Source organism: Pomacea canaliculata, linkage group LG1 (genome assembly GCF_003073045.1).
Source record: "Pomacea canaliculata isolate SZHN2017 linkage group LG1, ASM307304v1, whole genome shotgun sequence".
In the NCBI taxonomy this organism is placed as follows: Eukaryota; Metazoa; Mollusca; class Gastropoda; order Architaenioglossa; family Ampullariidae; genus Pomacea; species Pomacea canaliculata.
This window is the reverse complement of record NC_037590.1, coordinates 18,691,131-18,703,700: the sequence shown is the minus strand read 5'-3', so window position 1 is coordinate 18,703,700 and position 12,570 is coordinate 18,691,131.

The following is a 12,570-nucleotide window of genomic DNA, read 5'->3' as shown; positions in this document are numbered from 1 at the left end:
AATTAATACTTGACTACACGAACATATTCGCACACAAGAGAGAAAGAGTGGAGAGTGGAGTGTGGCGAGACCTAACGCGTCTGGCATCAGGGGTTGGACACGTGACTTCACGTGCACGCCTCCTGATGGAGCGGTCAACATAAGTTGCCAACGTGGTGAGGAGTAAGCAAACTGGTCCAGCGGTTAATCAGACGGTATTACGAGAAGTCATCAATATTCATGAGGGAGGCCACCCTGATACTCGGGGCGTTGCTGGACCAGCAGAAGCTGTTTGTCGAGAGCCGACGGTCCTTACGTTATCTCGGACCCACGTACAGCCTCATAAAAGTCTGACAAAGTTAGGGAAGTTGTAGGTAAATAGCTTTTGTCAACTCTGTCGGTGATGTGGTGACTCTCATCTGGTCAGGATTGATTAGTTTCTCTCCCTTGTTGCACATCCCATTTATATTAAATTACTGCGTGCTATTAATATAGTCTTTAATCTAATAGTCTGCTTGAAATATAATAAGAAAAAGGATAAGAATGATCTCTGTTGTTATGAAAACTTCACTGTGAAATGCAGACTCAGACTATCCAAAAACGTCACTGTGAAATAACAATAATCTTAATAATAGTAATAATAATAACAACAATAGGGTTTATAATTATTATTTTCCCATGTGGATACCAGCTCAATGCGTTGCACACAAGGGACTACAAACGAACTGACAGGCAACCATACAATAAACATCAGCGTCAGCAAACAGAGAAAACAGCAACAACTAAGTTAATGGATGAAGAGTTGAGAAACAGCACTCTTGGTTACATAAAATATTTCCTAAAGAGTTGGTTTTAAGACCAGATTTAAGGGCTAAAAATGTAGACAGTTCGCAATAAAAGTAGAATAGAATTCCAAACAAAGGGGTAAAAAGGAAGAGGACGCTGTCGAACTTCTCCCAACTGATGCTTGGCACAGAGAGGAGGGCAACACAAGACCGATAGACCGACAGGTGGCAAGATATGTCAGTCACTCAGACAGGTATGCTGGGGCTTGTTCTAATCACTCGGTTAACCTCTTCCCGGTGCAAGCAAAATCTGAATTAAACAAAATAAGTTAATAACTGTAAGCTAATAAAAAGATAGTTGAAGAGGATGAAAAGTGCAGCATGCATAAAAATCATGTAAATACAGATAAAACAGAAATGTTGTACGCCTATAAGACGCAGCCTCGTTCCCAATCAAATACATTAGCAGTAATACTTCGGTAACAAAAATACGTTTGCTTATTTGCAATTGCATTCGAAATAAAACATAAATGTATACAGTTTTGCATCAAATAACCAATCATAAAATGTAACCATATTTAAAAAAAAAAAAAAAAGCTTTGGAGAAAGCTTCACATGAAAAACCAAAGATCAGCACCCGCGTTAGCAGATACGGTTGATGAGTGTGAACCGAAGTGCACATGCTTTAAAACCTCTGACGTGTAATAAATAAGGAGATCAAATGTGTGTGTATGTCGTGAATGCATGAGGGAAATCAGGAAACAACGCAGACTGCAGTGCGAGTGATATATGTGGAGAAAAAGGAAAGGGGAGGGTTTGCCAACGCACAAACATCGCCAGATATTTTCGATGGGTGTCCTTTTTTTGGAAAAAGTTTAAATCCCAGCTTTTAAAATACAGTTCTATAGACGATTGCAACTGCTTCCTTTTGTTGTTTCAAGAACACTTAGGTTTACTAGTTTATTTTTTAGGTGGCATGATGATGATGATGATGATGATAATAATAATGTTGATTTATATAGCCCTTTACACTTCTATCAAAGGCAGGCTCTAAGTTCTTTACAATAATAATAACCAAATAATCTTGGGGGATAAATATTGTTCAATTCGAAAAAAAATCGAGACTGCACACGAAGCTTGTAAATGTTTCGCATTAACTTAATCAATTCCATAAAGTAAAACTCCATAAATGATACTAATTATAGGTGTGGATGTTTCCATCTATATTAGGTTACATGCAGTCTCCTCCTCTTGACTTACTGTCCACCTCCCCATCCCCTTGTAAAACACCCATTTTAAAATTAACTATAACTCAATTTCACTTTTTTAAAAATGTGCAACTCTTCGTAGATATTCACACACACATTTATAAAGATGATAACCATGCCATAAAGCCCATGACATACGGTAAAACAAGCTGACATCGTCAGAACATACGAAAGGCTCAAGTCAATGGGTTAAGGGATGTAACCGCGTAAATGACCTTATTGAGAAGACGGAGTGGTGTCCCTTTAAGTTTTATTTATTTGTTTATTTATTTTCCTTTGGCTTTTAAGGATTCTGCACACGTTCGTAATCTCCTCTCACATTTTACGTCTTCATCCATATTTATCTTTTAATTACAGATAGACGAGAGCTCTGAGAGCATATTATATTGTTATCTCTATATACAATGCACACAATTTATATATTAATAATTTACTTTTATATTCGTGTCCACTTAAAAAGCTAAACCAAGACATTCCATTTTGGTGTAAAGTTACAAATAGACACAAAAATAAAATTTTAAAAAAGCAGTACGATGTCCAAACCTTCTCTATTATAGCTGTGTACTATGAGTTATGGCTCTCAAAGCAGTATAAACAGTCTGGGTTAGCAGAAATAAGGCCTGCATAACATATATACACACGATGATGATCTTAATATGTTTTATAAGTAAATGATCAAAAGCAAGTAACACAATGTGCATGCACCTGGGGAAGAAAGCCGTTTACATAATGTTTCACAAGTATTCTAAGAATTCAGGGCGGACCTGTCTTACGAGTGTTGTCGTTAAGCATGCGCACGCGAACACAACAGTCGGATTAAACTCCACACATAAACATGTCCTCGTCCTAGAAACTTTTTAAAATCTTTATAATGCAACATCGTAGAAAAAAGAGTATAGTAAAGTTATTAACAGGCTAAGCAATCGCAGAATCAGTTGTATCGAATGTTTTTATCATATAATGTATCAATATAGTTAATGAATGCTTTTTATTTTGGTTGTTATTGTCATATCAAAATGTAGGTGTATCCCGATAATTTTAAGAAAAGAGAAAAGTACTTGCAGGTTCGTAAGGTAAATAGAAAAAAAGTGAAAGTTTTAATTGGCTTCCTGTACAATATGTGTACCTGCTTGTAAACAACACGCACAGAGGCGGGATGACAAATGAGGGGAGGAAGGGGCCGAGAGTGTGTCGGCCTACAGGTGTGTGTCATGACGACGTAATGTGTACAGGTGATGGTCATGTCGACTTATTGCTCTCAAAGTGTACCATTTTATTCCGCTCCCTGTATATTAAATTACAGATAGGTTAATTACCTTCATTCACACCCCTACACACGCGCAGGTATGTATATAATATATTATATAACACATGTAAACACTAAATGTGTGAGTCGATACGAAGACATGCACACACCATCATATACACATATGCACATATAAATACATCTACACATTTACACCAAACACTAAAACATAGATACATAACACGTTTACATATAGCCTATTACATGCATCTTACGCATACACATACCTACAAATGCACACACATCTTTTACATATCACCACAATATTTAACTACACGGACACACACTCACACATGCATCTGTTCACGCATAAATACACATATACACACGTACACGCCACCACATAATATGAATTAGCAGAAGTCCTCACATGCACATCCGATACACGTATACAAAAACTTACACATTCACTTACATCTACACATATACACACCATTATATATACACACATACATCCACCTACAGATATGGACACCCCTTTAAATATTATAAATATTTCTGCTCGCGCGAGAACACACACACACACGTACACCTCTATGAAAACCTAGACGTATATCCATCCACATAAACTCCTACACTCACACACACCAGTTACATATGCACGCACTTTTTGTTTTCCTCTCAGTCTCTAATTTATTTCTTATCCTTCCTCTCAGTAAACAATAAAGTTGTATTGTCTGCCCCGTCCTCACGGTCTAGAAATCAAAGGTTGAAGGCCACGACAGTTTGGTGTGGTGGCTGAACGTCATCACCTGCGACTCCACCTGCCACCGCCTGTACACCGCCTTAATAAATGTTGTTAATGTAAGTTTGCTTCACATGCGCACAGTCCTGCTCTGGGCTGTATACCTATTCAGCTAACTGTGAGTGGTGCGGGTAGACCACCACCATACCCTATCACCCTCCACCTGGGAGCAGCTGTGACGTCCACTTGAGGGGTGAAGGTCTCAGCTTGCCCACCCCACTGCTCGGTCTGATAACAGCTCGCAAGTCACCCTTGACGCAAATCAACGAGCTACTCACCTCTACGAGGTGAAGAGATAATCAGAGTTCGTGTTTATCCATCCATGACATACTTTCGGCCTGAAGCCTGGTGAAAGCGGGTAGCTGGTACATGCTTTCCTCGACCCAGGGTGGAGACAGAAGGTAAGGAACTTTGATCTTCCTGTCTTTTCTCTCGATGCTCTTGTTCTGCTCTAAGACTATGACAAGCAAGATAAGGAGTGTTTAAAATAAATCACACGACTTCTTTAACTTCAATAACAAAAACGTAGAACTCGTAACACAGGTGTGAAAGTGTGATGTACAGTGATTAATCTCCATGTTACCTGCACTTGTGTAACCGGACCAGGAGCGAGATGTCTACTTTGACAAAAGCGTACTTGAAATAAACAATCTGTGACAACAGTCAACACGTGACCCTTGCTCTTTGTATTGCTCAGTATATGGCGAGTAAATATCTCTAACTCAAACTACGGGGTAGACTATGTAAATAAAACCTCTTCATGTGTATTATAGTATCCGTATGAACATAACATCTATATGTAGATAGGGAAAAGACTAGATGTCCTGTTTGCGTTCTTTTTTAATACTTTATGTGGTTTTCAACGTGGTCCTCATTTCTTTCAGGCAGATAAATATATTTACATCGTAAGTATACTGACCCGTATTGAGGAGAACTGATACTGAGCAAGAAGTGGAGAGGAGAAGACTGGACAAAACAGAGTAAGAAAGTCACGTGAGAAAGTGGAACATCGCTACCTCCCATCTAAAATTAGAAAGAACAGACTTCTTGTACAAAGAAAAGTGCAAAATACTGTAAAGCTAGGATGACATGAAACCTGAATATTTGTTTAGAACGCGTTGTATGTTGTATACACCGAACAGGCAGGTTATAGCTAACATGTCTCATTTTATTTTAGTTTTTTTCTTTTTTACTCTCAGCATTCAGAGAGAAAGGAGCAGAAGATTCTGATCCTGAATTCCTTACTCAGGTAAGTCACAATTTTTAAAATCAAATTATTCGTTTTACCTCTTTCAGTTCCGAAAACTCTGGTTGCTTGTACATGTAGATAGAAGTAGACAGGTATAAATCTATATATTATCTGAGTCGACAAACTTCAGACAAGCATCATCAATATCATATCAGTTGTACATTACGAAGCATCAGCGAGTCAGTGACAAACTCCAGGATATTGCCCCAGTAATACAAACTTGTACAAAAGGTGTGAGTTGCTATGACGCAGGGATATGTTTGCCAAACCCTGTTCACTTTACCGACATTATATACATGATAATACAGCTCCCACAACTGAAAAGTAAATTTCTTACACCTGCTGTTCTTGTTGACATAAACACTCTCGACCCCAAGTGACCCTTACTCTTTGCTTATTGGCGCAATACTGGTTAGTACGACACAGCCTCCTACACGTAACCATGATTAGTATCACGGTTCAAGGGTCACTGCAAACGAAAGTGTTTCTTCACCTCGTGGATTTTTGTGATGTGCTTGAATTACAGGTGTCGCACACGCGTTTGTATGCACTCACAGAATAATTTATTATTAAATACACACACAGAGGTAGGGTAGGGAGGCAAATATCAAACAGGAATTTTTGGAGACAATATCAAAGCAACATATAAACTATGAACACAGCAAAGCCTACAAACACTTCATGGCTGCCTCATTCTCTCTTTGATCTTTCCCTCACACCCGTACCAGCTTGTTGACACCTACCTGTATATGTTTATGGTGTATAACAGGAGGAGTCTGATTATGGAACATGGAAACAGGCGGGCATCTCGAACCTTGACAACGGCTTGGTCTTTATGCCGCTGTCCCCATCTACTCATCGTCAACATCATCGTCGTCATCATCATGACGGTCACAGCGCTGGACAATGTTTCAGGTGTGTTGTACAGCTGCACAGGTTCCATTTTCCGTGTGCGCGTGTGGATATGGATGGAATGTTTTCCTATGTGTGTGTGGGTTTTTTGTTTTTTTTTAATTTTTGTTGCTTTTTTTATAAGGTATTGCTTCTTTGATTGAGAATGAGTTTGAGATGCAGTCTACCTATCTCCTACTTAAAGTCTTATTACATTATTTAATGTTTTGTTCATGCAACAACAAAAAAGCGCCTTTTTGTAATTCTCCAGACCAGTTCATCTGCCCTCAAGACTGGACTCTGGCACAGACTAGTAAAAGCATGAAAGTATTCTGCTTCAAGATCCTCTCCCCCATGCCGTTTCACCAAGCAGCAGCCAGCTGCCATTCTCAGTATGCCAGTGTCATGTCAGACGTCAGCCTCTCTTTGGTGACTCCTGACTGTCAAAGTCTCATCAGTGTGTTGGCTGAAAAAGGTAAACATAAACATGATAATTAATGCGTATTTTTTTCATTTTTCTTATAAAGAAAATGAAGTGCTTATATCTGAATGTAACTGGAAACCTGCTTGATTAGTTGACTGGATGATTTTGCTAAACTACTGTTTTGAAGGATATGTAATTTGTGTCACTGGCTTGTATGGAATTTCTAGAGTTTTGTACATCATTATTATTGTTTCCAGGTGTTCGGGAAACATGGTATGGCTTCTACATACAGGATAGTCGACTCAGAAGGGACAACTTTCCTCTACCTCCTACTTCATATGAAATGCGAAAAGAGTACATGGGGTAGGACATATTGATTCTCATTATGTTTACTTACATTGTTGATTCTAGAAAAGTGATAGAGAATGGAACGACCCTGTGGGACTGGTATAGTTGTTTACCATTATCAGTTAATATACAAAGCAATTTTAATATTTTGATTGATTAATAAAAACATTTTACATTAAATATAGTATTTGTTTTAAATATATTAAATCTTGAATAACTCGGGGTGTTTCACTCTCGTTACCATGATTAATGGATGACTTGTGTACACGAGAGAGCGATTACAAACTTGTTTAGAAGTATTAGCCTTATGTTAACATAGGCTCTAACAGATAATAACTAAAGGGAAATCGGTAAAAGCAAACACCTCGAAAGACGGAGACTGATACCCTTCTTGTGTGATAGTACTTAATCTGACATATCCTAATCCTACACCCCAACTCGCAAAAACACACTGTCAGTGCCTAACCCCTTTATCGCCAACCGGATGACCGGGTATCGCCTATAGTTCCCGGGTACTCGCATGCCTTTAGAGGAAATCCCAGATAATGGTTTCAATTGAGGGCATCACAATGAGCGGGTGATTGTAGCAGCAAACAGGACGAACGTAGAAAAGTTCGCCACCACCCACGCAGATGAGTTAAGAGTTCAACCATGAGTCATCTCCTGTGGGACTTTGGACGTTCCTTACAAATCTAAACAACCTCTAAAGCAGATCACAACGGAAAAGATGGGTAGAAGACTCACAACAAGTGGCTAATCACTGACTTACACTAGTGACACTTGGGGCGGTACGGGAGTGTTGTGGTAAAAAATAAACCTCGTTTGTCAGGACCACACTGAACATCTCGTCTCCGGACACCAGGTTCTGCTCTGTGAATGAAAATCGTTCACAGATTTGCTGTCTTGGAGTTTCTCCACGGTCCTGGTTTCATCCGCCTCCATCATCTTTACCCTCTCATGGTTCAAAGTCACCGCCAGGCTGGGTATGTTCCTGTCAAATCAACCAGCCAGCTGTGTGACGGTTTGGTTCAGGCAGCGTCTTTAGAACCCGGATGAACTGAATAGGACCTTTGACCTTTGACTCGGATCAAATAGTCTTTTGATACTCCAACATCCGGCTGTTATGAGCATAAACAAGTTTTTACGTTGGAAGAGGGTTTTTTCCCCGGACACGTATTTTGAATTATGTTGACATGTTTGTAGGATCTTAGAGTACAAAAAACTAAAAATTGGATGTGAAAGCTAAACATGTCGGCCATCACAACAGTAACAATTGGCTGTCATGGGTAGAGGTCTGGAGTCCGGCATATCTATCTCAATTCAGAGGGCTGACAGTTTCCTCGGGTGGCTTTGGTTTTCTCCACTCTCTCTCTCTGTACTCGATGCCTTTGTTGAAGGTGTTTGCTCGAACACCTCCGTCTGCATGTGTGTGTTCAAAGCTCCTTGACATCACCTTTGAGGTGAGAATAATACGTGGAATGTAATAAAACAGCTTTTCATCCATTATTAATATCCGCTTAAAAAGGCTAAGGGTCAAGTGTCGACCACAAACACACAGGAGAAAATCCTGCTTGAAATCCCTCCGTATGCCTCAAACATCGAGCAGTCACAACAAACATATTTTCATTTTTTAACGCACAAAACTGTTTTGCTGATGTATACTTGCATTTGCATTACCCCGCAGACATGGATGGCATGATCATTTATCATCATCACCATCATCGTCGTCGTCATCATCATCATAGTTTGAAATTCCCTGCATCAGACTCTCTCCAGTGGGAGATCGCCGACTGAATTTGCTTTATGAGAAAAAATGACCTGACATTGCTTGTAAAATCTTTTGTTGTTCTAGCTTTCATTTCTTTATTTACCGCAAGATCTTTTCTTAAAACACAGTTCTTTACCTGATTACTAAATAGTTTTGTCCAAAAACAGCTTCATCTGATTGTAACTCTGTTCACCTGAGACCAGATCAACGGACGTACAATGGAGAGTAGGAGAACCCTCCGGAAACGGGGACTGCGTCCAACTGATCATCGATGTCGCCTCGGAGTCTTGCAACAAATCTTCGAATATAACCGACTCGACCCCAGAGGAGGGCCACGTGACAGACGATCCCACCACCAGGCCCGAGGAAAGCGTACGTCAAGGTCAAAGTTCATCGACGACAGGAACGCTTCCTCAGCTCGCACTGAACGTCAGGGGGAGTCAGTCCCACCCTGCACCTGGGTGGTCAGAGCACAGACTTCGACTTGTTATTCCTCCTTGTCTTTTGTCTGCGTGAAGCCTGCTTTTGATGTGTCTACATTCTCTTTACATAAAGGTAAGGTTTCTAAACACACACACACACACAAACATCGCACACAAACAATGATTACAACAGTGCATACCCATAGTTATCTTGTGTATAATTTAGTTCTGATTTTTGTCTCAGTCCCAGAAATATGTCAGGCAGGCGAGTACGGAAACTACCAACTTCCCGTTTGCATCAGTCCAGGTAACACGACTGTCACATTTTACAAGGCGGAGAAGAAATGTCTGGCATCAAGAGCTGGGACGAGCTTGTACAATGCTGAAGGAATATTTTCACGACTCATCAACAAGATTATCAGGAATGTCATAATCCAGTCTTGTAAGCGCAGTGCTCATATAGAGCTTTTTTATTATATTTCTTGCTTTGTCTGTCTGTCTGTCTGTCTGTCTGTCTGTCTGTCTGTCTGTCTGTCTGTCTGTCTGTCTGTCTGTCTGTCTGTCTGTCATTTTTCCTAAGTGTTTGTGTGATTTATACAGCTCTTTACCCCACAAACAACGGCAGCCTCAACGCACGTTACATAAAACTAGTAAAATACAAACATTAAATAATATGGAAGGTGAAATGGAAGGTATGCTCGAAGCAAAAAGTTTATTGCGTGTCGCGGTTGGTAGTTACTCATGAGAAGAAGGTGAATGCCATCAGCGGATGCGGTCTGTGGCCCTGCCATTTCGTTTCATCTTTAATAACTCAATAAAATTCTGCGAGGACTAGCTAAAAGTTATTATGAAGTTTATATGAAAGCTTCACCCAACAATCTTTGGTGCAGTGGCCTTACTTGCGCAGACAGAAATATTGTTTTACCAACAATGCCATGCAATTGGGTTATCACGAGCTTACATTTCTATTGGACGACTGACTCACGTCACGTGGTCTACGCAGAGAAAAAAGTCCAATCACTTGCATGTTCTTTCGACCATGCACTTGCACTCATCTGCCATATCTTAATTAAATAAAGCTCCATATCCGTTCTCGATTTAGACTTTATGAATTTATAGTGAATAAGCTTAATAGAGGGACATACGAAGCACTTTGAAGTGTTTGTGCTCTCGCGTTTCGCTAGAGATCGAAAGGGGCGGGGTGGATTTTGGGAAGCAGATATTTTCCACGAGCTTCTGATAATATTTCTCACACTGTCCCACAGCTGTAGCAGACAATCTTGCCTGGGTGTCAAGAAATATGAGCAGCAACACTTGCCAGGCGCTGTCTGTGACCTCTGACCCAACACAGACCATCTCACGGGATTGCGGCTCTCTACTTCCCAACTACCTCTGTGAGAGCCCTGCTGCTGTTCCGGGTAGAGTATATTTACTGTCGTTCTGTTTTAACTGTAGATAACTAATAGCAACTCAGCAATAGTGACACCTCTTAAGCTTTTTATAAGGCATTTACATATTTTTTCGTATCATGATCTTGTCACTATCTCTATCTTCTGTAGACAGATTTGTTGATTGTTTTGAACGTAAACATTTGTAATAAATTAAAAATTATGATCTTATAATTGTCTTTTTCTCAAAAAAAAAAAAAAAAAAATATAAAGATATTACTATTATTTTGAAAATTTTCTTCAAAGTATTCATAGACTTATTCTTTTTCCTATTTACACTTCTCGCACTTGCTAAAGAGGCCCCGAGACTGTGGCTCGATCTGCAGCCAGCAGACCTCCTGCAGTGGGAAGGAGATACCCGGGACTAGCGATGTGCAGGCCTGCATCTCCAGCTTCTCGCTGAGGGAGCTTCCAGTCACCTTGGTGTGCTTCTATGACCGGCCGCTGGTGCCAGTCCTCCAGAACGTGACTGTCATGAAGGGCGGCTTCCCCGTGGTGTCAGTGACACAGGGCAGCAAGAACTTCACCGCCAGGTTGCCGCTGTTTTCACCGCTAGACAACCACTACGAATCTTCCAGTACCTTCACCGACTACTACTGGTGTCAGGTGAACGACCCGGTGTCTGGGACTATTAAACAGTCGAGACGAATCTTCTTGAGAATCAGTGGTGAGTGAGACAAGGCTTGGATAAGGACATCCTTACGTTCCTACACTCACTGGTTCCTTTAAATACCAAAAGTTCATGTGGAAGATTTAGTCGTTTATGCATTTGCAAGACGAGATGAGATTTTTATTTTAGTATCTATTTATTGTCCAAGATTATGTATTTCATCTTACAATTTTTTTGGTTCTTAACCACTCATGTGGATGACTATTAAAGTTTGTGCTTAAGCAGTGGCTTTCGTTCAAGGAGGACACAACCTGCAGCCATCTATAAAATCCCTATTGTATGTTTTGAAATCCTGCACCAATCTATGTCGAAATGTTTGTTGCCAACTGATTTATCATTATTGTAAACCTTGCTTGAATGGGGTTTTTTTTAAATTAATGGCTGATAATATCAGAAAATTAACGAAAAAAAGGTAAGACTGTAAGTCGTAAAACCTCTTAATTTTCAATATCCAAATGTAGCAGCAGAAATGTAAAGCATTCTGGGGAACATTAATTGTGTTTTCATCACTGTTGCAAAGAAATGGAAATCTACGCGGCCAGCATTGTCATCAACTCGACACTGGAGCTGAGAACTTTGCTGATGATGTACTCGATGACAGGCGACGATCCGAACAAAGTGGTGCAACCACTACTTACCAGGTTTATGCCACTGACAGACGATTCCAGCCACTTCACAGTTCGATGGCTGCGGTTCAGACCCTACAGGTTTCTTTATTTCTTTATTTAGCTTTCTCTCGTTCTTCCTCATTTTTTTAAAAAAAAGGTCGTCCTTTTTCTTTGAACCTTCGCACCTCTGGGTTCAGACGCTAGTGGTCAAGACACTCGTTTCAGACACATCCACACACACACAGACGGATAACAGCAATGATACTACGAACTTTTCTTCATGGTCCTGCTTATTTCTATTCTGTCTCCAGGACTTCAGCATCTCCAGATGGCGGTAATCTGACTCTGGGCGAGTTCTACGTGTCCAGGCGCTATGACTTCTCTCACGGGAAGGTCCGACCTGTCAACAACTCAGTCATGGCGGCCAAAACTTCCATTAGAAACGCTGCTCGCAAAAACATACAGTCCCTCCTACTTCATCTTGGACACTCTGCGAGTCAAAAGTTTAGGTTAGTGTAACATCCTCTCACCATTTTGACAGGCTACACGAGGGGAACAACAATGAACTGGAATCCTCTTTCGTACGGCTAGTGATTACAATACTGTCAGGAAAAATAGGCTATTTGAGAATAATTTTAATTTATAAATAAGCACAAGTG